Source organism: Phoca vitulina, unplaced genomic scaffold (genome assembly GCF_004348235.1).
Source record: "Phoca vitulina isolate PV1807 unplaced genomic scaffold, GSC_HSeal_1.0 scaffold7, whole genome shotgun sequence".
NCBI classification, from domain to species: domain Eukaryota; kingdom Metazoa; phylum Chordata; class Mammalia; order Carnivora; family Phocidae; genus Phoca; species Phoca vitulina.
This window is the reverse complement of record NW_022589710.1, coordinates 28614526-28642066: the sequence shown is the minus strand read 5'-3', so window position 1 is coordinate 28642066 and position 27541 is coordinate 28614526. Positions and strand designations below refer to the sequence as shown.

General features: G+C 39.5%; 1 protein-coding gene across 3 annotated transcripts in view; it reads right to left on the bottom strand.

The window, feature by feature from the left end:
* Positions 1 to 14603, bottom strand: part of FBXO34 (F-box protein 34) — an 87197-nt gene extending 72594 nt beyond the window's left edge. For 2 of the 3 annotated variants that reach the window (XM_032405164.1, XM_032405163.1), the window contains exon 1: positions 14481 to 14603. The gene's annotated coding sequence lies outside the window, so the exon portion shown is untranslated. Of the gene's footprint in view, positions 1 to 14094; positions 14284 to 14480 lie in introns of those variants that run through there. The other variant, XM_032405167.1, reaches the window with a different exon arrangement.
* Between the last annotated feature and the right edge of the window lie 12938 nt (positions 14604 to 27541).

Sequence of the window (27541 nt, the reverse complement as noted above, 5' to 3'; positions counted from 1 at the left end):
GGCTTCAATTTAAAGTCATCATTAGCATTAGCCCCTTAACAAGAGAGTCAACCTGTCCTTTGTTTTTGTTTTTTAAGATTTTTTTTTAAGATTTTATTTATTTATTTGACAGAGGGAGAGACAGCGAGAGAGGGAACACAAGGAGGGGGACTGGGAGAGGGAGAAACAGGCTTCCCTCAGAGCAGGGAGCCCGATGCGGGGCTCGATCCCAGGACCCTGGGATCATGACCTGAGCCGAAGGCAGACGCTTAACGACTGAGCCACCCAGGCGCCCCTCAACCTGTCCTTTGAAGACTTGAAACCAGGCATGGACTTCTCTCTAGCTATGAAAGTCCTAAAAGGCATCTTCTTCCAATATAAGGCTATTTCATTTACATTGAAAATCTGTTGTTGAGTATAAGCCACCTTCATTAATCATCTTAGCTCTATCTTCTGGGTACTTGCTGCAGCTTCTACATCATTTGTTGCTTCACTTTGCACTTTTAGGTTATTGAGATGGCTTCTTAAAGCTCATAAACCAACCTCTGCTAGTTTCAAACTTTTCTTCTGTAGCTTCCTCACCACCTTCAGCCTTCAGAGAATTGAAGAGAGTGAGGGCCTTACTCTGGATTAGGCTTAAGGGAATGTTGTAGCTGGTTTGATCTATCCAGACCACTAAAACTTTCTTCATATCAGCAATAAGGCTGTTTGTTTTCTCTTCATTCATATATTCACTGAAGTAGCACTTTTAATTTCCTTCAAGAACTTTTCCTTTGCATTCATAGCTTGGCTGTGTGGCACAAGAGGCCTAGCTTTCAGCCTGTCTCAGCTTTGGACATGTCTTCTTCACTAAGCTTAATCATTTCTAGCTTTGATTTCAAAGTGAGAGATGTGTAACTGTTCCCTTCACTTGAACACTGAGAGGCCACTGTAGGTTTATTAATTAGCCCAATTTCACTATATTGTGTCTCAGGCAATAGGGAGAGACCCAAGGAGTGGGAGGGACAGAGGAACAGCTGGTCAGTGGAGTAGTCAGAACACACAACATTTATTGAGTTCACCATCTTATATGGGCACAGTTCATGGCACCCCAAAGCAATTACAATCAAAGATCACTCACCGCAAATCACCCAAACAGAATAATGAAAAAGTCTGAAATATTCAAGAATTACCAAAACGTGACACAGACACACAGACTGACCAAATGCTGTTGGAAAAATGGCACCAACAGACTTGCTCAACACAGGGTTACCACAAACATTCACTTTGTAAAAAATGCAAAATCTGCAAAGTACAATAAAGTGAAGCTCAATAAAACAAGGTATGCCTGTATTTATGAATATGGCTAATGAAACACGATTGGAAATGTAGTAAAGTGGCAGCTTCTAAAAATCTTCCTATAAAAAGGCTGGCATGTAACCTTTGCCCCTTCTTGCATCCTGCAGTGTGGAATGGGCTCCAATAGCTGGAGATCCAGCTAGGTCAATGAAGACATGGCCAACAAACAGTGGAGCAGTAATAGTACAGAAAGAGCCAAGGGGTGGGGTAAGGAATGAAAACAGGCTAGAGGGCTGGTTCTCGACTGCAGGGTTTATTATATACAATGGTCAAAACTCATCAAACTGTCTGCTTAATATCTGTGCAATTCATCATGCCTCAAAACGAGAGAAATACCATGAGTGCTATACCAGCCCTAGACCACATATCTGAACTTTGTAAGAGAAGTACTTTGTTGTTTAACCCACTGTTAGTTTAGATTTTCTATCACTAATACACTCTTCATATAATAATATGTAAAGGACAAAAATCAGTGAAAAAGGCAAGATAATGGTACGAAGAATCTACTACCACTTAGGGTTTTTAAAAGGTAGGGAGAATAGAATTGTTGCCCCCAGTGAGGGGAAAAGTGTGCCCAACAGAGAGAAGAGAGGAGAAAACTCATTTTTTGCACCTTTGGTATTTTGAACCATGTGAACACATTACCTACCCAAAAAATAAATGCTCTTTAATCCTATTAAATATTCCATTTAAATTTTTTGAAATTTTAGTATATGCAGATTTTAATGATTTGAAGACTTACACTGACTTTAGTTTCAACATGATCTCACACTGGACTAATTACCCAGAAAACCACTAGACACAAAAATGACAAAAGAATATGCTGGAAGGAGGAAAAAGGCAAGGAGAGTACTGGGCACCTGGGTGGCTCAGTTGGTTACATAACTGCCTTTGGCTCAGGTCATGATCCTGGAGTCCGGGGATCGAGTGCCACATCAGGCTCCCTGCTTAGCAGGGAGTCTGCTTCTCCCTCTGACCCTCCCCCCTCTTGTGCTCTCTCTCTCATTCTCTCTCTCAAATAAATAAAATCTTAAAAAAAAGGGGGGGGCAAGGAGAGTACTGAGAACTCTTCTTTCGAGGAAAGAAGACAAGAAAACATTTTAACCCATTTAACCCAAGCATTGGGGTCATTCTACTGCCGGAAATACATTATTTATCTTTTAATTTCTCATTATCTACTTTCAGTAAGAACAAACAAAGGCAGCTAGGAAAATCAAAAAGGCCAAATAGGCTTTTTCTCTGATTAACTGAAACAATCATACAAAAGGTTCTTTCTTGTTAGGTAAGTATAGATTATGAAGAGTTACAAATAGTAACTGTGAAAGCTTGTGAATCAGATTAGAAACTGAAATAAAATGAAAATTTCTGAGAAATTTACCAAAATGACCTTCCCTGTTTTCTTTTCTTAACACTTTTAAAATTTGCATATGTTAATCCTGTTACCTTTTTCTTGGTATAAACAATGTAACAAATTTTTACCTGATTCTACAGAAAACAAAAATTAGTAATTGTCAGACTAGTCCTTAAGCTATTGACTCAAGAAACCAATTAAGACTTTTAAAGGAATTCCCACTGAATTAGGACTGTGGTTAAGAGGGAATACATTTATTTATTTATTTTTTTTTTAGATTTTTTTTTTTTTTTATTTATTCATTTGAGAGAGAATGAGATAGAGAGCATGAGAGGGGGGTGGGTCAGAGGGAGAAGCAGACTCCCCGCCGAGCAGGGAGCCCGATGCGGGACTCGATCCCGGGACTCCAGGATCATGACCTGAGCCGAAGGCAGTCGCCTAACCAACTGAGCCACCCAGGCGCCCAAGAGGGAATACATTTAAACCAGAGCCATTAAACAAGAGAAAAATTCAACAAGTTTTTGGTAAAAGAAATCCTTAGGAACACTTGGGGGACACACGAACAGACCTTTAATAACATAAAATCATAATATTTAAGTAGTCCAACAAATGAGTTGGCAAGCAAATTTTAATCTTCAAAATTAATTGTATCTTTTAAAGAAGCATGCTGCCCTTGTTTTTATGTCCCTTTAAAGGGGAAATCCACGAGATATTCATAAAGCAACAATTCTTAAAAGCTTTACAACTCCTCATTCTCTACTAAGAGTTTAATTAATATTTAAGCAGGATAGACAAGGTAGATTCACAAAACAAGATAACAACTACAGTAAGAATCTCGTAATTTTTTTGGTAAAATACCCAAGAATATTTTGGGTTACTGAAAAGATCAGTAATGCAAAAGCTAAGCCCCTAGATCAAATAAAGACGGGAGAAAATAATTCATTTTTTCAATTCAGAAATAAAGCAGTTACTAACATGGCTTAAGTTTTCACTTAAATTTCAAGACCACCAATTAAAAAAAAAAATCAGTAGCTCTAAAATGTTTTATAACTGTAATATTTAAGTGTAAAAATATTTTATACTACAGTCTTACAAATATATGCAACTTGAATGTAAAGTTATGTTTTGAGGAATACTTATAACCTCCTGCTAATTTAAAAAAAAAAAAAGTGAACTTTCCAGAAGTTAATATATTTTAATTAATAAATATCCAAACAAAAACAATTTTACTTAATGATATTTGCCAAAAAGAGAGGAAAACCCAAAGGGTGTTAAACAATAAGACAAAAGAATATATTCTTAAAGACTGCTATTTGCCAGGGACACCTGGGTTGCTCAGCTGGTTAAGTATCTGCTTTGGGCTCAGGTCCTGATCCCAGGCTCCTTGCTCAGCGGGGAGCCTGCTTCCCCATCTGCCTGCTGCCCCCCCTGCTTGTAGTCTCTGACAAATAAATAAAATCTTAAAAAAAAGGACTGCTATTTGCCAAAGAGTATATAGAAGATTTGTAAAATAGTGCTAAGAGAAAAAGTGACAGAAGTTAACTAATGCGCTTACATGCCTGGCATCTAAAACATACTGCACTTTTTTTAGTAAATGAATAGTAAACAAATAGGCCTTGAAATTCCACAAGTTAAAAATGTTGGTATATAGCTATTCTACCAAGATAATCATATAACATGTTAAATATAAAATAGGCAAAGAAAATATCAAATGAAAGACAGGATTTGTAAAACATAAAGCTATATATATGATCTTCTTCAAACTTATTTTCAGGATCCATTTTCGTCATCCTTTTTGTAGTATTCCAAATGAGCTAAAACATTGTAATGGATGGTAGAGCTCTTCAACTAGAAGACTGCCTGAACTAGAGAAGCCTATCCCCTAGGGCTAAAGTGACCAGGGTGCAGAAAGTACCACGAACCTCCAGAGAATAATCCTGAACTTGAAATAAAATCTCTTGGCCTACTTAGGAAACAAGTTTGCCACTCTTGATTCCTGGACAATAGAGCAAATGTGTCCTTTGAGACTTCCTTACCAAACTCAAATTTCATCTTCAGAAACTCCAGCTAATCAATAATTCCCTACTGTAGTTCCAAGAGTGATCTTACAGCTTCAAGTAGACTACTTTATAAACAAAATTAAATTCCTTCATTTTCAAGAACCAAATGAATACTTCAATACATAAACTCCTACAACTGAATTTGCTAGAAGGTGTCTAAGTTAACCAGCAGAGTAGAAAACAAAACAGAATTTCAAAAAATTTAAAGCTAAATTTAAATCCCCCCTTAAAGATGAGGGGGAAAAGATGAGGCTGGCTCAGTCAGAGGAACGAATATACGACTCTTGATCTCAGGATTGTGAGTTCGAGCTCTACATTGAGTGTAGATATAAATAAATAAACTTAAAAAAAAAAGATGAAGGGGAAAAGCTAAGCCTTTAACTATGTAATTACAGTTTGGAGACATAAGATATAAAGCTTAGTATTTAGTAAGGGAGATAAGACTAATAATATTTATGAAACAATAACAATAAACAACGGTATATGATGAAGTGCTAGGGTGTGGCTGAGTACTTAATATACACAGTGGGAGCTCTGGAAATAGACTGTAGAGGGATTGGAGAGTCCAAGGTTTTATGGGAACAGGCTCCTCATAATGGATGATTATATTTGCAGAAATGGAAAGGGAAGGCACAGCTGAGGAAACTACCTAATTGAACCCCAGGTTTGTTGCAGGCAGTCCCAGAAACAAGTGAGGAAGAAAGATGGGATGAACCACCTTATGAAAAGTCTTGAAAGCTACTTTTAAATGTGATTCGGGAAAGTAAAATCCCAGTGGGATTTTTGTTCCATTAACCCAGCAAGTGTACAAAAAGACTGAAGAGAGTAAATAATGGATTTATGAAAACTACAGAGACAATTACAGAAATCTAAAACCAGAATGATCATTGGTCTAAATCTATACTATCCAATACAGAAGCCACTAGCCACACCTGGTTTTTGAGCATCTGAAATATCACCTGTCTTAACTGAGTTGATCTTTACATGTAATATGAACATCAAATTTCAGGCTTTGCATGAAAAAAAAGAACGTAAACTATCTCAGTAATTTTTTATATTGACTACCTATTCAAATCCTGCTGTTTCGGATATATTATGTTAAATAACATTTTTAAAGTTATTTCCAGATGTTTCTTTTTACCATTTTGAATGTGGTAATCTAGAAAATTTTAAATTACATATGGCTCACATTATATTTCTACTGAACAACTGAACAGCACTGCTCTATGGTTATCTCAACTTTTCTGACCCCCCACTCCCATGATTTGAAAAATTTTAACATGCACCCACATAAATGTATATACTTCTAAATTTTACATTTATGCATGTACTACCAAACTTCTATGTTTTACATACAATATAAAACAAACACAAAAATAAATACTAAAAGGATGAAAAAAATAACTAGAAGTTCCAATACTTTTCTTTTTGCAACCCAATGGACTATCCCATATGCTCCATACTGGGGCTTAGAATGTTAGCAGAGAGACTGATCAAGGGAAAGACAAATCCAACTGAAAGATTCACTAAAATTTAATGACTGGTTGACTATGGGAGCAAAGGAGAGGGGATGAATTAAGGATGACATCTACTATTTGCTACTCAACATCCAGTAGCCCCTTAATTTCCCTCAGGAAAAAAAAAGCTAAGCCATCATGCTGTATAGGTAGCAGTGACCCCAACACCTCAGCTCCAGGGGTAGGCCCAGGCTGACTAAACCAGTTACCAAATCTTATCTGGCCTTAGTGGTTGATTCAGAAATGTCAATTCAACCCAAAGTCAATGAGATACACAAGACATCTGCTGGGACTCCCAGGAAGAGAAACTCTCTTCTAGCTACACTTCTTAAGCTGAAGTGCACAGATCCCCCAAAAGGTTTAGGTATAGAACTCAGGGTGTCTAAGCTCAGATGAGGGGGTGAAAGATATCTTTAACTTCACTAAATTTAACTGAAATTTAGCATGTCCTTTTGTGAGTCCAGTCAACAGACCACAATATTAGTAACACCACTCTGTTACCCGCAGAAATCACAGATAGTTTCCTATCACATTACCATTGGTTGCAGACACAAATAGTGACAATGTTCATCACTACTTGGAAATTATTAGAGCCATACTAAATCTTATTATTTAACAAAGAAGCACATACTCTCTTACAATTTTTAAAAAATATTTTGATAATGGTATTTTAATATAACTGCTCTTTGTTAGACCCATGTACTTTATTTAAAAATAGTTGTGAAGGCCCTCGGCGGGTGTTGACATGATGTGATTTCTGGCCAGTGCTCTAAATGTCAAAGTGAAGAAATTCAATGAAGCCTGGGTAAATCATGGGAGTAACTAGGACTCTCTTAAGGTAGCCAAATGCCTCACCACCTAATAATTAGTGATGCACAGGAACAAGATTCCCACTGTCCCTACCTACTATCCAGCAAAACCACAGCCAAGGGAACATGGAAAGACGACCCTGTTGAGCTTCACTCTAGTCTGGCATGGTGAAGTGACAGGAGAGGTGTAAAATGAGTAGGAGGACACTGGTGCCCCACCCCCTCCACAAGTTGGGATGAGGTTGGCCAGCCTTGAGGGCCACCGGTGAAATACTGTTACTCTTAACTGTTTTTTAAAAATAAAATAAAAATAAAATAAAATAAAATAAACATAACCCATGAAGAGTCCTATAGGCTTCAGACTGCCAAAGGAGTGGAGGAAGGAACAAAGGTCAAGAGCCCTGCCCTACAGCTTCTGCTGAAGCACTCATCCCTCCCCTCTGGATTTGTTGGCATGAGGACCTAGACCTTGAGCTGCTGACAAACATGCTGGGACCACAAAGGGACAAACACATCAGAAGCAGAGCTCATTAAATAAAGGAAAAAAGAGAAAGATGAAATTCTGATCACATAAGTACAATTTATCAAGCTTCACCTTTGGACTTTACAGTATTGTGAGCTAGTAAATTTGAATTGGTTTTGTTATACCCAGAACATAAAATCTAAATGGTACAATTGATTTCAATAGTTCCTATCTCAGGAAACTAGAACAATACCCATGGTCTTTGCACAGAAATAGCAAAATTTTGAAAGACTTGACTTTGTTACACTGAGGGAATCTGGGGAAAATGAGTTTAGTTTTTCACAAACTGAGTGTCACTCAGTACTTCAATCCATTCTCACATAGATTTCCTGTTTTATAGAGACTGAACAACTAAAAACTACATTTTCCAGATGCCCTTGAAACTAAGGTTTCACATTTGACCTAAGTGTGGCTAAGCAGACATACCTGCATAAGATATGTAGGGTAAGAAATAACATGTAATGATAGTTATGCCCAAGGAAGTTAAACTACCTTTTTTTTAGGAAGTTAAACTTCTGTCAGGTATGGTGGCAGCAGCTTTCTGATTCAACAACATGGTCCTCGATGGCAGTAGCTCCCTGAGCAGGCAAATTCTGCAGTGTCATTCTGGGGTTTATTCCTAGAAGCTCTCTCTAGTCTATTCATTCAGCCCAGGGGTACATCTTTCTTTCTCAATAAATCCCATTTGCTACAACTACTTAAAACAAATGCTCTTGCTACAGACTCTTGAACAAGTACAAAGTAAACAGGGACATACAAAAAGCAGCATCCAAGCAGTCAGAAACCTAGTAAGAGTTAACAGCTTATGGATACAGATGTGGCCATGACCTGGAAAGAATTATAACTGAGAAGCCCTAACAGCTAAGGGTCAGATAACAAAGAACACAATAAACAGTCAAGACAAAGCTTTCAATAATTTAAATCTGGAAGAGAAAGAAATGCCAGCATAGCTGAGAAACCAGATAGACAAAGAACCAAGAAAGGAGAGAACTCAAAAAATGAAGTCATCTACACAAATACCAGAGATAACAAACAAGATAAAAATTTAATGGTTTTTTTTTTAAGATTTTTATTTATTCATTTGAGAAAGAGAGAGAGAGAGAGCACAAGCAGGGGGAGGACAGGCAGAGAAAGAGGGAGAAGCAGACTCCCCACGGAGCAGGGACCCTGGGATCATGACCTGAGCTGAAGGCAGATGCCTTAACCGACTGAGCCACCCAGGTGCCCCTAATCTGTTTTTTTATGTTACTTTCCTCTTCAAAAATTATCATTGGGTATAAAATAATGTTTATACTCACTCCAAAATTGGGTCCCAACCACACTTGTCTGCTACTATTCCTTTTTTTTTTTTTAATGTAATGTTAAGTCACCATACAGTACTATGGTACATCATTAGTTTTTGATGTAGTGTTCCATGATTCATTGTTTGCATGTAACACCCAGCGCTCCATGCAATACGTGCCCTCCTTAATACCCATCACCAGGCTAACCCATCCCCCCTGCTACTGTTCCTTAATACAATAACTTCTAACTTCAAATCATACAGTCTATTTAAATAAAAAACAAACCAAAACCCAACTCTTCTCTGGATTCTAAAATTAAGGCCCAATTCAAGACCCATACCTAGGAAGCTTTCTCTGGCAGACCCAGTTGCCTTCTCTGAATTCATATAACACTTATCTCTTTTCAGACACCAACCCCTAACTAAAACCCAAAATGAATTGTAAGCTTAAAGAAAACAGAAGTTGTGTTCTTCATTTCTTTACATTCTGAACACCTAGCACAATGCTACTCAAATGTGCTAACAAAACAGGACCTTTGAACAGCTAGTTTCAGAAGAAACTGGTGGAAGTAAGACTGCAGGAGATTATAAAGTTAATCAAATTGACTTGGAAGTTACATGAAGGAGCTTTCTCTAGTGATAGTAATGTTTAATATCTTGACAGGGTTATAGGTTACAAAGATGTATGAACTTGTCCAAGGCTAGGCTATGCTATACATAAGATTTGTACATTTTACTGTATATAAATTTTACCTTAAAAACAAGTAAACAGGGGCGCCTGGGTGGCTTAGTTAAGCGTCTGACTCTTGATTTTAGCTAAGGTCATGATCTCAGAGTCTTGAGATCAGCCCTAAGTGGGGCTTAAGATTCTCACTCTCTTCCTCTGCCTATACCTCCACCTTCGTGCACTCGCACTCTTAAAAAAACAAAAAACAAAAAACAAGTAAACAAAGAGTTCATGATGGGCACACTGAAATATTTGGGAGTAAAAATACAACTAAAGAGAAGATGGACTGATGAAGGATAAAGAGAGGGAGTGTAGGATGGATAAATAGCTAAGTACATATGGCAAAATATGAATTATAAATTATAGAATCTATGTTTGTTGGTACTTAGGTATTCAATTGTTCAACAAACAATTCTTGTAACTTTTCTGTGATTAAAATTTTTCATAATAAAATGTCAGGGAAGGGACGCCTGGTGGTTCAGTAGTTAAGTGTCTGCCTTCGGCTCAGGTCTTGATCCCAGGGGTGGTTGGGCTCCCTGCTCAGCGGGGAGCCTGCTTCTCCCTTTCCCCCGCCACTCCCCCTGCTTGTGCTCTCTCGCTCGCTCACTCTAATAAATAAATAAGATCTCTAAAAAAATAAAAATAAAGTGGAAATGAAGGCTGTGAGAGGCTCACATATTTTGCAGGTTTGTCAAGAAAAGGAATGAAAATAATTAATAAAGGAACAGGGCGCCTGGGTGGCTCAGTCGGTTAAGCGTCTGCCTTCAGCTCAGGTCATGGTCCCAGGGTCCTGGGATCGAGCCCCGCATCGGGTTCCCTGCTCCGCGGGAAGCCTGCTTCTCCCTCTCCCATTCCCCCTGCTTGTGTTCCCTCTCTCACTGTGTCTCTCTCTGTCAAATAAATAAATAAAATCTTTAAAAAGATAAATTAAAAAAAATAAAGGAACATCCTTACAGAAGAAAGAGAACGTACATACATACCTCAGAGTGGGGTGTCTGGATTCTACCTCTTCACTCTAGCTCTAATTTTAGACGGCCTACACAGACTAGTTTTGGCTTTGAGCGCTTGTTCTTGACTCAAAGAAAGTGCTCACTCACTAAGCTCCATTCATTTTGGAATAATCGAAATCTGTGGAGTCTGGACCCTTTGCCTATATGATAATCTGTTCCCCATTCTTTTCACCTGAGTTTCTAAATACCTCCTTAAACTGACCTTGAGATGAGACCTCTGGCCAATCTGGCATAACATAAATGGCTCACCCTCTTTGTCCAATTCTGGCTCCTCAAACCCATGGCCCTCCATGGCAAGGGAATATTAACACAAAGGTCAAGGATCCTTGCAGCAAGGACAATTCATCTGCATGTCACAGTCCCTGGCTGAGTACCTGGTATAGAGGTATTCAAAAATTGTCTGTTGGATGAATGAAACCCATGCCTTATAATAATATTTAATCACACATATTAATGCTTAGGTTCATATTTATACCTACATTATCCTGAGGACAGGAAATGTATGTGCTAGGATTCTGAAGTTGAATATTTAAAAGGAGAAGATCTGGAGGCTCCTCTGTGGAGAGCTAACTAGAAGATGGAGTTGGAAATGATAGGTTGATAAACTCTTTCAGCTAATGTTAAGAAACACCTACATTTTAATCATTAGTACTCTCCTAGATAATATAGTACATTCATCAGCTTCAAAATACCATAAACATCAACTAAAGTTAAATTATACAAAGATAAAGAATGACAAGAACTCAATTTCCAGATAACCTAAATGCATTTGGAATTAATCTGCTCTTTCTTGTTGTTGCTTCCAAAGGACTGTAGATTATGCACTTGCTGAATTTTGCCTTTGTCACACATGACTTAACAAGGAAGGCATTCATTATACCACAGTAGCGTCCCTCAAGTATCTGGTTCTAAACAGCTGCAAATTTTGGAAGGTAACACTAAATGATGTCTCTAACGATTAGTATGTTCTCCCCCAACAAATACTGAAACAAGATTAAGGCTTACTAGAATATCAAAACTCCAAATTAAACTGACTGAGCATAAGTTTAAGTTCAAAAAATAAAGTAGAAATTTTGCATAGGAATTTAAATTCTATGTGTTCACAGAATTGATCCAATAAACATATCCAAATAATTTGGAAAATGCACAAAATACAGCACTTTCATTCTTCATATTTGCTCTACCTGTCCAAAAGATGCTATAGTCACTAATGAATGAATGATTTCGTCCTTTCAAATGCAGTAACTGAATAAGATAACATGACATTTTAAAATAATAATAAACCCGATTTCAAATAAATTCCCATTTATAAGAAGTAAAAGCTACTAGACTCAAAACTTCAAGACCTGGGTAGAAAAACATCCTGCCAAAGGTAGAAACAAGCTGTAAAAATGTTTCAGAAGAGTTATGGCTTGTTAAACAGTTATACAACTGTATACATAAGCTGGCTTTTTTAAATGTCATTGTCCCTCAATCACATCAGAATACACTGAAGACATTATTCTCAACCTATTATCTCATTTTCCATTAGGAAAAAAAATTCGTAACTACTAAACACAATAGAGGGAAAAAAGCATGCAAAGCAGGGGCTATTTGATCATTATTATTATTATTATTATTACTATTATATGTCTTTCAACTCACATTTAGTTTAACTTTCATCTCTTCCCACATACACAAGTACACTTAATTTACACAGAGCCACATAGCCTGCCCCAGAAATGTTACTTGGAAAAGACACATGCAAGTGTCCTTCTGAACCTCCTTCAATTTCATCACATAGTATCTTTCCATGATCCTTTCATCTTAAGAGTAGGCTAACACCCTCACTCTCAGAAGTTTCACCTTAACTTTGTAACTATCAGTCTTGAGGATCCAAAGGCTCAAATTTTGTCTTGAGCCTTCGATCAACATTGTTAACATATAATTCCTAATATCTTAAAAGAAAAAAAAAACTTTCAGTATTACACACAATGCTGCCAAATTTCCAGGGTATGGTGAGTGAGGATCAAAATGAGATTTATAAGAAAGCCTTCTTTTGTGAACTTCCAGTCAAATTCAACAGTAATTAATGAGAGTAAATTTTTGCTTTCATTTCCTATGTTAATGTACACAGCATAACTTCTACCAGCATGTTGGTGCAAAATCCAGAAAGACAATCCCTTATCACTTTTAAAGAGCAAATGGAGATGAAGTATTAACAAAAAACTACCATTACAAATCAACGTCAATGAGGAAGGCCTGAGGACTCCTACCCAAGCTTCCTGCTGAAGACCCTAAATTGTAATTATGCTTCAATTTTAAGGCAACTACCTTTCAAACTAGATTCTATTTAAATGATCCTATAAAGAGGAAGAAATTAAACTGATATGCTGAAATACCTGAAAAGGGTCAGTAATGGCAAGTGACTCACTTCTTTTCTGGTGTCGCCTGATCTCATTTGAAAGCTTTGGAAGAAAAACAATATCCACAGACAAGGCACTTTAATGAAATTCTGTTAGTTTCATATTTGAAAGCAATACACACAAAATTTTAGTTACTTGTCCAGACAAGCCATCCTGGGAATGTTATTGTTATAGCCCAGTCTTAGTAGGAAAGCAAGAAAACGGCTTGTTGATGAGTTATAACCATAGGAAACCCTCAATTATCCATGATAGCAAAGGACAAAGACAACCTCGATAAATTAAATCGTTAGGTAATTATTATTTTAAAAGAATACTGGATCAATTCAAACTTCCCTCCCCACCCCTCCACAACAGAAAAAGTTCATTTAAGATCTGCTCTCCCTCTTCCTAGCCACTCTCTAACAAAAACGCAAACAAGCAGATACCGTATATAATTTCAAGACTGTGTAGCAAAAAAGAGTAAGGCAAATTGAATTATCAGCACTCCAACTGGTTCTATTTCTTCAGCAATTCCAATCACAAACCATCAAACTATGAGTTCAGCTTCCTGAAAGGCATTTACATTAAACACTCAACCCCCCAAACCTCCTTAGATTTTTCTAAATCATGTCTTATATTGAGCTGTACTAACAATGCTTGCTTGAAATGATGTTAAAGAACTTGACAACTATTACAACTGTGAAATGCTGATATCGAACCACTTTCGATTCAAATCCGCTACGATTCCAGGCGTCGATACGAAGACTGAACTTCCTTTTTCTCCCCTCCCGGTCTTCTCCGCCCTTCCGCGCGCCAAGGTCCAAGCCGGGGCCTGCTGTGACATCACAGCCCATCTCTTGGAAACCCTTGACGTCACAGACACGAGGACCCAGAGTACTATGACCTCATCGCTGACTGGGGCCGACCCGCAGTCGACTTGCGCCAGCCCGGAGGCGAGAGAAGCTTCCGAGCCCCCGTCCTGCCCGGTCCCCAAGGAAGGTTAAGGGCAGGCGTCAGCTCACCTGCGCCGGGGCGGAAAGGACAGGGTGGCCGAGCCCAGGCGGGCGCGACCAGGGGAGGCGACCCCCACCCAGAGCTCGACTTCCTCACCTACCGCGGGTCAAGGAGGTTGAAGAGAGCCGGTCCAGTGCCTCCTCACGGCCTATCCGTGATCTCCTGAGCTTCAGCCCGGACCCAGGACCCGGCTGCCGCCTGCCGGCCCGCTCGACCTTCCTTGGCCCGCGGGGGCGCTCAGCGCCCGGCCAGTGCGCTGGCTGAGACCGGCCCGGGAGGAGGCGCGGGCCGCCGGGCCCCTACCACAGACGCGCCGAGCGCGCCGCGAGCCCGGGACCCGCGGGCGGCGCCCCCGCCCCCACCCGCCCCGCGCCCGGGGAGCGCAGGCAGGCGGCGGGAGGGGGCGGGGAGCGGCCACCGTGGCCGCCGCCGCAGGACCCCGACCGCGCTGCCCTCACGCCACGCCCCACTGCGGCCCCAACCCACCTGCGCTCCTGCCCCGGCCGGGGCCTGGCCCGGGGCTGCACACCCCGATGCGGCGGCGGCGGCGGCGGCGGCGGGAGGCCTGGCTCGCTCCCCACCGCTGAGGCGGACCGAGCGCCCAGCGCGGCGCGGCGGAGCCCAACGCTCGCCCCGAAACCCATTTGTTTGGCTAAAACGGCGTGACGTCACGCGCCGGCCCAATCGACGGTTGGCCAGGGGAGGGGCCGCGGTACCGGGGGGAGGGGGGTGCAGCGACTCCTGCCGGGTATTCTGCGGTACTGCGGACGCTGGGCACGGAAAGAGTGAGGGACTTAAAAACCGTGAAGTATTGCGGGCCCCCGAGTGGTGGAGAAGAGCGAAAGCTCCAGGAAAGGAATCAAACCCTCAGGCGAGCCGGAAAGGTAGCAACGCCAATGTTCAGTCAATAGATCAGACCAGTTTATTAGCACTCATGGGTGGATCTGGAGCTGCAAATGGTATTAAATACTATTAAATATCCTCGTAGACTTGGGTTCCAATTTTGGTTCTGCTACCAGCTTAGAAGGCTGGATTTCAGAGTTCTCATTTGTAAAAGGAGAGAGTCCCTTCTGTCATTCGCTTCTATGCAAATCATGGCAGGACGACCGCACATAGATAAACTTTAGAGAGACAATCTCAAAATGTGGTCTGTAGAAGCTTAAGGAACTATAAAGGAATATATAGAATAGGTAATTAATACTCTATTAATTAATTGAGTACTTTCAAATCAGAGTGTCAGTGAGGAAACTTTTTATACCCAGGCTTTAAAATAATTGCTTTCATTGTAAAAATAATTTTAACTGCATTGTAGAACATGAGGACAATAAAGAAAAATTCCTTCACACAAACATGGCCACTCTCAGCATCTGGTGTATTTTCTTTTAGATATTTTGTCCCATGCATATTTATTTTACAATGTTGTTATCATAGAGTGCACACAGTTTTTGGGTCCTGTTTTTTCACATGTTTAAGTATTTTTCATATTTCTCATAAGCTTCATCAGCATTTTAACAGCTGTATAAAACTATATTAAGTGGACATGGAAAATTTACTGAATTCTCTATTCTTAGACAACTTATTCCCTTCTCTCTTTGCCATTACAAAGAAATCACAGGACATTCATGAATGTAGATTTTTTAAGATAAATACCCAGAAATGAAATCATTAGGTAAAAGTATATCCAAACATTTATAGTTACTAATACAAACTGCCAAAATGATTTTGTAAAGGTTGTACCAAGTTATACTTAAATTAGCAACTTTGATTTGACCCAGCCCTTTAAAAAGTAGTTTTGTAAAAAATAAAAGAAAATAAAATTAAAAATTTAAAACTACTCTGGTAAAATACATTATTTATAAAATCTTAAATATCAAAAAATTTTTTAAATTTTTTAAAAATTAAAAGAATAAGGAAAACAAATATTCCCCATAATCTCACCACCAAGAAATAATCATTTAATTTCTCCATCTAGGCCTTTATATAAATAATTTTAATAAAAATTGGGGAGGGGCTCATACTGTACATATTGACATCAATCAGTATGTCTGATTTAATATCCAATCAATATTAGCTTAATATATCATGATCATTTGAAACTTCTCTGTGTCATATTTCATTCAAAGTTCTAAAACATCAATCCATCCTTTTAGGTTCATCTCAAACATTGTCCTCTTTAAAACCTCTTGCTTCCTTAGAGGAATCAAAAAAATTGATTTACTTCATTTTTTCCTCTGATGGCCTTGATTTTACTCCACACACATCTTCCATGTGTGTATTTAATATCCTCTGCTAGATTCTAAACTCCTGGAGGACAAAGATTATATCCTGGTATCCGCCAAAAGGTCTTGTACGTGATATTGCTTAAATGTTTAATGGGTAATTATAACATGTTAATCTGTACTTTTCTCGTGATGATAGATAAGTATGATCTCCATTTTATAATAGTGTTTTCTGCAGCTGGTTAATATCCAACATTTATTGCATTTACAATGTTTGATCCAGACACTATTCTGTGTATTACATACATTCTTTCATTTAATCAGAAAAACATCTCTCTGAGGTGAGTGCTGTTGTTATTACAGATGAGGAGGCCAGGGCTCAAAGACTTAAACCATTTGGCCAGGATTGTAGGTGGCATAGAGCCAAACTTAGCAAAGACTCCAGCATTTTCACCATGTCACTGTATCATTTGGGGGAGTTTCAGATGAGTTAAAGACATTGAAACTACAAAGCATGACAGAGATATCATTAAACTAAAATGACAGTGGTTTGCATGTGGATAGTACATCTTCATTTTCAAAAGTCCTATTTTCAAAAGTCTCTGTGGTCTAATTCAGTGTTTCTCAAACTGTGGTTAAGGACCAGTTTGGTTTTTTTCTTAATACATTGTGAACTGGTCGTTTTGTAAAATACAATAAAACAATAAAACTACTAAAAAATGAAAATTTAAAAAGACAAAATAAAAGCCCAAATTCTTTATTATTAAACTCAGCACACATAAAATTACTCTGTCAAATTGCCAGTAAAATTTCTAAAACTCTTACTCTCAATTTCTGTTCTTCAAAGATTTTTTTTTTTAAGTAGTCTCCATACCCGGCATGGAGCCCAACGTGGGGCTGGAACTCGTGACCCTGAGATCAAGACCAGAGCTGAGATCAAGAGTTGGACATTTAACCAACTGAACCACACAGGCGCCCCTTCTTAATCTCTGTGGTGTTTTTTTTTTAAGATTTTATTTATTTATTTGACAGCGAGGTAGAGAGCACAAGTAGGCAGAGAGGCAGGCAGAGGGAGAGAGAGAAGCAGGCTCTCTGCTGAGCAGGGAGCCCGATGCGGGGCTCGATCCCAGGACCCTGGGATCATGACCTGAGCTGAAGGCAGACGCTTAACGACTGAGCCACCCAGGCGCCCCTTAATTTCTGTTCTTATCACAGACTCATCCTAAAGCTGGCAAGCGGGCCACACTTTGAATAGCACTAGTTTGGGAGAAATAAGATTAGGTGAGGAGGCAGTGAAACCATTTTAGGCAAGTTGCTCCCTTGATTCTCTTTCTCCATTTACACAGTGGAGAAAACAAAAAACAAAGCTACCAGAACCAGTGCAGTGCATCAGGCCACAGACCCTGTGACAGGCTCTCAGGAGGGAGCTCCCCAAAAAAGGCATCAGTATGGCACAGTGAGGCCACAGGACTGATAAGGAGCTGAAAGAGGAACAAGATTAAGGTGGCCTGAGATGGCACAGCAGCAGAAAAGTCCTAGATATATGTAGTATACAACTTTGGTTATTCCATCAATGATTAAAATTTAATTATCTCAAACCAGCAAACATATCAAATCAAATGGGCCTGTTTGTATAGATTTGGTTTCATTATTCCTCTCTGCTCAGAAAAAAAAAAAAAAATCCCAACTAAGAACCTTCCACTTATTCCTTAATAAGCTCACTCCCACCATCTCATCTTCCTCGACACCCCCAAACTCTTCATCCTTAACCAAATTTATATCCTCTACTGCAGTAAAAAGGAAAGCAAGAGACAGACTCCATTAGATTTTACATATAGGTCCATCTTTACTGTAGAACTAAGTCACTGAGTGTGAGAATGCCTTTCCCTACCTATTTAACTGTATTACTATGAAGCTTAAACAAGGAAAAAAGAAGGGTTTTTTGGTAGCTCAGTAGTTAAGTGTCTGACCCTTGATTTCAGCTCAGGTCATGATCTCGGGGTCGTGAGATAGAGCCCAGTGTTGGGTTCCATGCTAGGCATGCAGCCTGCTTAAGATTCTTTCTCTCTCCCTATCCTCTGCCCTTACCCCTACTCTCTACTCCTGCCCTCTCCCTCACTCTCTCTCAAAAAAAAAAGAAAAAGAAAAAGTGCTTTCAAGTTTACCAAGTTAAGGCATGCACTTAAATAGGCCTAGAAAAAAAGTCACTGGAGCATGCTTAAAGCCCTGAGCCCATATGCATGTATGAAGCATGGTGGTGGCACTGGGAAGCTAGGCAGAGGCTATTCAGCCATGAGAAATGACTTCATTCGTGATAAATTGAAGAACAACTAAAGAGAAGCAGAAGGACAAAGGCAGCAAACTGCCAAATCTCATAATTGAGATGTGGATTGTGAGAGACCTACATAAAGTGAAATAAGTACTAAAACCAGAAAACCATACTACTTATCCTTTTTTTGGATCTGTGGCCCCATGAAAATCTGATAAAAGCTAAAAACCAAGAAACTCTCTTTACGGCGGGGGGTGCGGTGGGGGGGGAGGACATATTGATAGATACACAGATAATTTTTTAAAATAATTTTAATTTCTTCAAAAAAGTCCTTTAGATGAACTTACTTTATGGTGACCTGCATGCTTATAAAAGGAAGTAAAAGAAATGCAGGGTGAGGACTGACAACCTCCTCCAGTGAAATGCCATGGCAAAACCCAGTCAAGGTCCCAAGTTCTCCTTTCCCTGTGCGATTGCCCTCAGAAGCTCTCTTTGTTTTCAGTGCCCTTTGACATTTCAGATGATGGTTTCTACAACACCAACCCAATGGTCCACAGCAATTTCTATGTGTATCCCACTTCCTGAAGCATATAAAAGAGGCAAACCCCCCCAAACGCTTCACATTCTGATCATCATAATTAAAACTTGGGTAGATTTGATACCTGGTCATAATGGATTCCAAGTCCCTTCTTAATGTTTGACTTTTTACTAGAAATCTATACATAAGCAACAGTGTACATTCCTGATGTTCCTCTATTTAAAATCTCTGTGTAGTCCACGGAATCCAAGTACTGCTGTTCAGTAGGAAGCAATGAAAGCATTTTGTTAGCTCCTCTATCAAGTCAGGCAATCTCTGCTCCATCTCAAGGCCTTTGGGCCTACTCATCCCTCAGCCTAGAAGGTTCCTCTCTCCGCTCTGCAACTGGTTAGCCCTGACACAGTCTTAGGTATTGGCTTTAAGTCTCCACAGAGCACTGGAAGCACCAGAATTTATATTCAGGAGGTCTTGGGAGGAAGAAGGAGGTAAGCTGGGGAACCATTTGCCTAACAAATCTAGTTTTTACTTAGATTTTATTTTCCTTTGGGGTGACATGAGGAGGTGGGTAAAGCCTCTTCAAACCAGGACTTCCCTAGCCATCCTTTCACAAAATTTTGTAACGTTAATTACACTAGGTTATTTATTTATTTATTTATTTATTATAACCCCCTACAGAGGGGCAGCTTCAAAAGAATGGAGACTGAGTTTTATTCATTACTATATCCGAATGCCTAGCCCAGTACCTGACACTTAGAAGTTACTCAGTGAGTAATGGTTCAATGATCTCTTTTAAATCCTAGAAATACCCTTCTGCAAGGGCAGCAGTGATCTATATTAAGAATGGTTTAATTCCTGCAGTTATGTGAGATGGAAGACATTTTTGAAAGTGGGGCAGAAAAAATAGAGGAATCTCACTGCTCCTAGAAGAATCTTCCTAGTGGGATTTTCCCCAAGAGATATTCTCTCCATAGCCAGTGGAGTAAGACCAAAAGCAATCATCCAGATAAGGCCATAGACCTATAGCCTGAAGCCACTTATGTGGGAACATCGGGTCTAAAGCTAGAGGCTGGGGCTTTTTAGAGAACCAGGAGGTCTAAGCTGTGCTTGAGGGACTGAAAGCCAAGTAACAATGCTGCCTTAAGAAACGGAAAGGGGAAAAATATCCCAAAAGGAGAATGAAGGTTTGCATATCCCACAAATTATTATAGCACAGAAGAAATTAAACCCAGCCGAGAATCATGCTACATTCCAAGTACAAAAACACAACAAGCAAAAGGAAAGCAGTTCATCTAACACACATACACACACACACACACACACACACACACACCATCCCCAAGTCCATGAGTTCTTTTTCCTGATCTTAGCATAAAATCAGAACTCCTTACTACAGCCCATTATATAATCAGACATGTCCCCTTCCTCAATCTCTCTCTATTCACCCCCTGTTCATGGCTGAAATGTTACTTCCTCAGAGAGCTTTCTCTTTAACTCTCCAATGTAGTATTTCAGCCTTGTCACTTTCCTTCACAGTACCCATGCCTGATGAAAGCTACTCAATAGATGACTGTTGAATTAATAAAAATATTCATACTTTTTCTCACCAAACAATTTAATCCAGGACGCAAGTGTTCAACACCAATGGATGACAATAATTACAAGAGTAGAAAGTCTTACACACTATAAACAGGACCTGCGTTAAGGGAGAATCTAAGGTAGTGCTGCAGAACAGGACCAAAAGTAGGAACATCAGAGCCCTATAGAACCCAACCAACCTACCAGTCATGATTTGGGTGCTTCAACACACATTATCCTTGATTATATTTTCTAGATTACCAATTGGTAATATAAGGATATTTGTATTATCCACTTGGCATTTAGACAGGAACTCGCATTCTTTGGGTAATACCAGATAGCTCATTCTTACATCTTTCATATTTTTAGTAAGTCCCTGATCTGTTTGTTGAAAAATGGCAAGAAATAAAAAGGGTGGGGTGGATGTCCCTGCCCACTGACTACCTCTCAAATAACAATTCCCCTTTTCTTCCTTGTTAACAGAATCCTGATCTCGGGCCTTCTTTGTGCTTCAGGGGAGGGGAGCCCAGACCCATGGAGTAAATTATGATTGACCTAAGCCAGTGGTTCTCAATGGGGTGATTGATTGACTTTGTTTCCCTGGGTGCATTCAGCAGTGTCTGGAGACATTGCTGATTGTCACATCTTGGGAGAAATGCTATTGGCATCTAGTAGGGAAAGACCAGAGATGCTGCTCAACATCCTATAATGTACAGTTCAGCTGCCCCCCACAACAAAGAAGTATTTCTCCCAAAATGCCAATAGTGCCAAGGTTGAGAGACCTTGCTCTAAGGTAATTGGTGTGGTCCCAATCTCCTTGTCAGTGATTGGTTCAGACATGGGTGTGTGATGCAAATCTAGCTAATAAAATGCAGTGGGAAATCGACTGTTGTACTTCTGGTAAAGGTTTTTCTTACCATTAAAGGAAAATATTCATTTTCTGTTGCAGTGCATTACTTTCCTAAGTAGAACCATATTTACCAAAAATGGGAGAGAAAAACATACAAAAAGAAATAGTCCCTCACGTGCGGCTAGATGTCATTGTGTCTGTGTGTAGTGTCTGGAACTGCAATTGCTATCTGGGGACCATGAGAGTTGTTAGCTGAAGAGAACGTAAGAGGATGGCCAAGCAGATGTCACCATTGCACCTCTGACTTACCCAATCCCTGAGTCTTCTTGTTACATTAGATAATCAATGCTATTACAATTTAAGTCATTTATTTTATAGGAAAGTAGCTGAAAACATCTTCATTCACATTTTATATATATATTTGGGGAGGTTGTATAGGAAATAAAATGGGCAGGTGGAGACATTAACCTACTTTTTTAGGAGCAAGCTCTATAATAGTCTGTTACAAAATAATTTTGTTTTACCATGCTCTCAGAATAATCAAACTAATGATACTGGAAGTAGATAAAAATCAGTGGGAACAGAATCTTTGTTAATGAATACGTTTGTATTCTTTAAATAAAGGAAGAGAACTCATGTGAAACTTTGAAATCTTTAAGAAAATGATATTTTCGAATCATTGAAATTTAATTTGAGGGGGCCTGTCTGCATAAGACTAGCCAATCTATCCTTATTCTTCCTAAGTTGTATACACCTAATTCACAGGCACCTGCTACAGCAGAGGAGAGATGGCCTGGCTAAAATAACCTAGTTACATCAGCTTTGCTAACATGGTCCAGGGGATCGATTTTGCTCAGAACTGAGTTCCTTAAAAAAGCCACTAACTTATTCTGCAATTTTAGGATTTGCTGACATTTTCTACCAAGTATAGCTATGCTTTTAATGCCTAGTCTTGCTATACCATAGCAAATACCAAAGACACTTTTCAAAAAGTACAGACCTGTTATCAGCATTTTCTTGCAAAAATCATTTGTTTTATCAATTAAGTAGTGTACTCGAACTAGATTTTCTTTGGAAACGTGTACAGTGATTGGGCTTCTTTTGAATGCCCACCGCGTGCATTGTCACACCATTCTACAGTTTACTGTTGCTCTAACAGAATCCCACTGATTTCTCACCACACTTCCTCTCTTGCCCCTTTCCGAGACTGCCTAGTTCTGTGTAATTTGTGTGTGTGTGTGTGTGTGTGTGTGTCTGCCTTCAGCAAGGCACCTTCAGCAGGATCTGAAAAGTAATACATACATGTATTATTAAAGTTAAGTGGGGCGCCTGGGTGGCTCAGTCGGTTAAGCATCTGCCTTCGGCTCAGGTCACGATCTCAGGGTACCGGGATCAAGTTCCGCATCGGGCTCCCTGCTCAGAAAGGAGTCTGCTTCTCCCTCTTCCCCTCCCCCCGGCTCATGATCTCTTTCTCTCATGCTCGCTCTCTCTCAAATAAATTCTTTAGAAAAATAAAGTAAATTGAGCCTGCTTTATCCTTTTTCTAGATGTCCCTCCCCTCAACAAAGCCAAAACGTGCCTTCAAATGGGATAGTGATGACCTTATAAAAGGAAGGGGCATCTGATTATTCCTCCTTGTTCAGAGCTGCTCCAGAGCCAAATTTCCACACTCTGATTACATGCTCCTTGAGGCTTCGCTGCTCCCGTGGCATTTGCCGGATACTGCTTTTCCTGTTGCTACACCTCTCTAGCTTTCTAGACCTAATGCTTTCCTTCTCTCCTCCGTCTGTGCCTATTATACCTCCCACGTTTCTTGACTTTCTTACCAAACAGCTTGACTTTGACAGGCATCACTAGCTGAAGACAAGATTCTTCTTGGTGAGACCCCCCCCTTGATCCACACGTACTATCACTCAAGCCTCTGTGTCCTGAGTGTAGGTTTGCACCCTCTCCCCTCGTGAGTCATTTCCTTCGTTCTCTGCGTCTCAGAGGCTACTTTCACATGGCAGTGTGCATTATCTTTTTTTACATTTCCAGTCTCAGCAAGGCTAAACCTCCACCCTGAATAAAATCCATGTGTGATTAATAAGTGGTAACAGTCCTGTTCTTAAGTTCACTAAATACATCTCAAAAATGTCCTCAATATGTTTTCACATATGTGTTATTCTGGATATCGTCATATCTGATCCCCAATTTGCTGCTTTGAGGAGGAAGTTGTGCTCTGATAATAGAAGCCCTGTTGGAACATCACAGGAAAAAAAAAAAATAAATGTCTTCAAGCTCCAAAATTACTGGTTAAGCCTTCCTTCCTTCAAAAAGCTACACGAAACATAAAATGAATGAAATTGGTAATTTTCATTTTTTATGTTTCACCATTGTTCTTATATATAGGTAGCTCTCAAGCTGTCCAGGGAAGAGGCAAGCACCGTAGTTCACACAAACATGTTATCAACCTACCACAATATCATCGCCCTTATGACTTCTTCCCTAAAAGTAAACAAAATTACTCATCCCCATCACGTATGATCTCATGGTACTTTGTTCCACTTTTACTATTAAACTTCAGACATTTTATTTTATTTTTTATTTTTTTAAAGATTTTATTTATTCATTTGAGAGAGAGAGAGAGCTTGAGCAGGGGGAGGGGCAGAGTGAGAGAGACAAGCAGACTCTCTGCTGAGCGCAGAGCCCCAAAGAGGGGCTCCATCCCAGGACCCTGAGATCATGACCTGAGCCAAAGTCAGACGTTTAACCAACTGAGCCACCCAGGTGCCCTTATTTTATTTTTTTAAAGATTTTATTTTTAAGTAATCTCTACACTCAACATGGGGGCTCAAACTCACAGCCCCAAGATTAAAAGTCTCACGTTCCTTTGGGTGCCTGGGTGGCAAAGTCTGTTAAGTGTCTGACTCTTGGTTTCAGCTCAGGTTGTGATCTCAGGTCATGGGATTGGGCCCCACATCAACTGGCTCTGCACTCAGCGGGGAGTCTGCTTAAAGACTCTTTCTCCCTCTCCCTTCGCCCCTCCCCCCGTTCTTGCTCTCTCACTCTCTCTCGCTCTCAAATAAATAAATCCTAAAAAAACAAAAAAAAACAAAAAGGAGTTCCACCAACTGAACCCAACAGACATTTTGCACTTTAGACATATTAATGTAATTTATGTATAGAGACTACCTTCTCCCTCTGTGAGCTCTTTAAGGACACATACTAAAGATTTACTGAATAGGAGAATAGATGAATGATCTCTGGGAACAATTTCATTTACTATGTCAAAATATTCAGAGGGAAAAATACCTTTTCATCGAGTGCAATATTTAAATTACCGAACTTGTCGATTCTAATAACTGGAACTAAATTAAAGCACATGACACTCTTCATTGGTCACAGCTCTGTGATCATTTTCTGAGTAGTTAACTAGTCTTTGTGGCTGGAATGCTGCTGGAGTCAATCTTGCTGGTCTTTCCAAAGGCTCACGTTTTCCTCAGTGCCTTCTCAAAGGTGAAATGACTTACAGGTTCTCTCTAGAGAGCTTGATGTCCTAAGTTAACACATTGGGCCTTATCCTGGACTGGACTGCAATTTGGCACACTGATGTCAAAGATAAATGATGTGAATCTTCTTAAAAATCATTGAATTACATTAATGAATTTGTGGTTGTTTCCATACCCTCCAGATCTGTACACAAAGAAAGCACAGAAATATACGGCTAACCTATTACAGAGCAGTACCACTCAATGACTAAGCCCAGTAGAGGATGCTAGGAGCCAAGGCACACATATAGAGAAACCCACACGATTCCATTATGTGTCTTTAATGGAGCTGTGGCAAAGCCACTGTCTTTGACCACCCCACCAAGTACTCAATTCTTGACCCTATGCTTCGTATAAGTTTCAAACATATTGTTACTCTACGTTTACTCAGCAAAGCTCTAAACAAAAAAGCTGAATAATAATTAAAACCTTTTATTTTGCCTAGGTTTAAAAATCTTATGAAAAAAAATCACCACTTATTTAAAATGAGTTAGTGCCAGAGACCTATATCTAAAGCAGCATCTAACATAAAGAGAAAATTCTGTGGTAATTATTAGGTACCCCATGGTAAGGAGAACTAGTAAAACCCAAATATACTCAGGAGGGATTTCCAGCTGTGGAAAGCCTGTTGCTCTGTGCAAGACAGTCTACAATCTTTTTCACATACTGTTGTTTATTGCCTGGGGGGAGAGAAGTCCCAGAGGATAAGAACTCAGAATGATTTGTTTTTCCTTAAATAATTACTAAGGTAACATCTAAAGGTCTCTTCCGCAGTAAACAGATCAAAGTCTGACTGAAAGTATTTACAGGCAGTGGTTCTGAGCCTTGGCTACACATTAAAATCTAGAAAGCTTTTGAAAAGTTGGATGTCTAGGTACCACCCCAGACCAACTGAATCATAGTCTCTAGGAAGAGGACCCCAGGCATTTGTGATTCTGATGCACAGGGAAGGTTAAGAATTACTGCCCTAGGGCCAGGGATATGTCGGTAAACTGACTCTTGGGGATGAGGCTGATTTATTCCAGGGAGCTCTGACTAGCTAGCGTGTGCTTATGTTGTGGGGCAAATACGCCCACGGAGGCCAACTTTAAGTTACTAATGTGGCGCTAATGGGAAGAGGTGTGCACAATCAGCTCTCAGGAGCTTCTGGGTGCCCATTCCGGCACCACTTTGAGGGCTTCTTGATGAGGAAGTTATAGTAAAGGGGTAAGAAAGCAATATGTTATATCCCTGGGCTTTTTACATACCACAGATTCAATTCCTCAGAGAATGTAAGGAAAAGCTAACATTACTGATTTATTTATCATTCATCAGTTTTTGCTTGTTCCACTGTTTTTAAGAACCAAAATTTATTTTAAAATATCAGTCTCGTAAATAGAATTAGTATCTTTTTCCACTTTACTAATAATACTTGAAATTAGCTCATTTTTAAATAAAAATTTACTTAGACATATCAGTCTTATAACCAGAGTAAATTCAGTCTTTGATATATAGAAATAAACTTTGAGTTTCAAATGTCTCTGGTTGTGACCACTGCTATAAGAGTACATGTTATGGGGGACTTTTTAAACAGAAACAACTGAAATATTATCCTAACATCAACTAGAAATAGAAGGAAAATTTCACTTGTGAAAGTCATTTTTAAATAAACTACATTTACAAAACACTATCCTTTGAATTATAATCCTATTGAGCTTACAGCTAAGCAATTGTATAATCACTTAACATATAGCAGAGAAGACAAATGCAAGAAAATTCAAAATCACTTTATGAGAGAGACTAAAAAATGCTGTTTCTGGATCAATAGAAGAGACTTGTTAAATAGCAATACAAAATATGATACATTATCTAGAAATCAAAGAAGATGGAAATAGTTTATTAACAAGATTCACACCTTTCTTTTAGAGGGGTAGGGGAAGAGGGAGGGAGAGAGAGAGAATCTTAAGCAAGCTCCCTGCCCAGTGCAAGCCAGATGTGGGACTCTATCTCACAACCTTGAGGTCATGACCTGAGTCGAAATCAAGAGTCAGAGGCTTAACCAACTGAGCCACAGAGATGCCCCAACAACCTTACGTAGTGTGCATTTAGAAAACCTATCTAAGAATTATACTCCTATTAAGTCTCCATTCAAGCTATTGTTTAATCAGGTAAACAAACCAAAAGAGGAAAAAGTTTATTTTATTTAAAGATTTTATTTATTTATTTGAGAGAGAGAGAGAGAATGTGTGTGTGCATGCACGCAAGCCAGGGAAGGAGCAGAGGAGGAGGGAGAAGGAAGGAGAAAAAATCTCAAGCAGATTCGAACAGCGGGGAGCCCTAGGCAGGTGGGATCTCACGACACTGAGATCATGACCTAAGCTGAAACCAAGAGTCTGATGCCCAACCAACTGAGCCACCCAGGTGCCCCAAAAATGTTTATTTTAGCAGATAAAACTTCATGTGTTTCGGATTTATTTTACTGAACTTATTAATAAAAACAAAAATACTGGACTACTAACTATGCAATTAATTTTCAAGATCACATGTTAAAAATCTATGGTTATAAAACATTATCCTAAGAATTTAT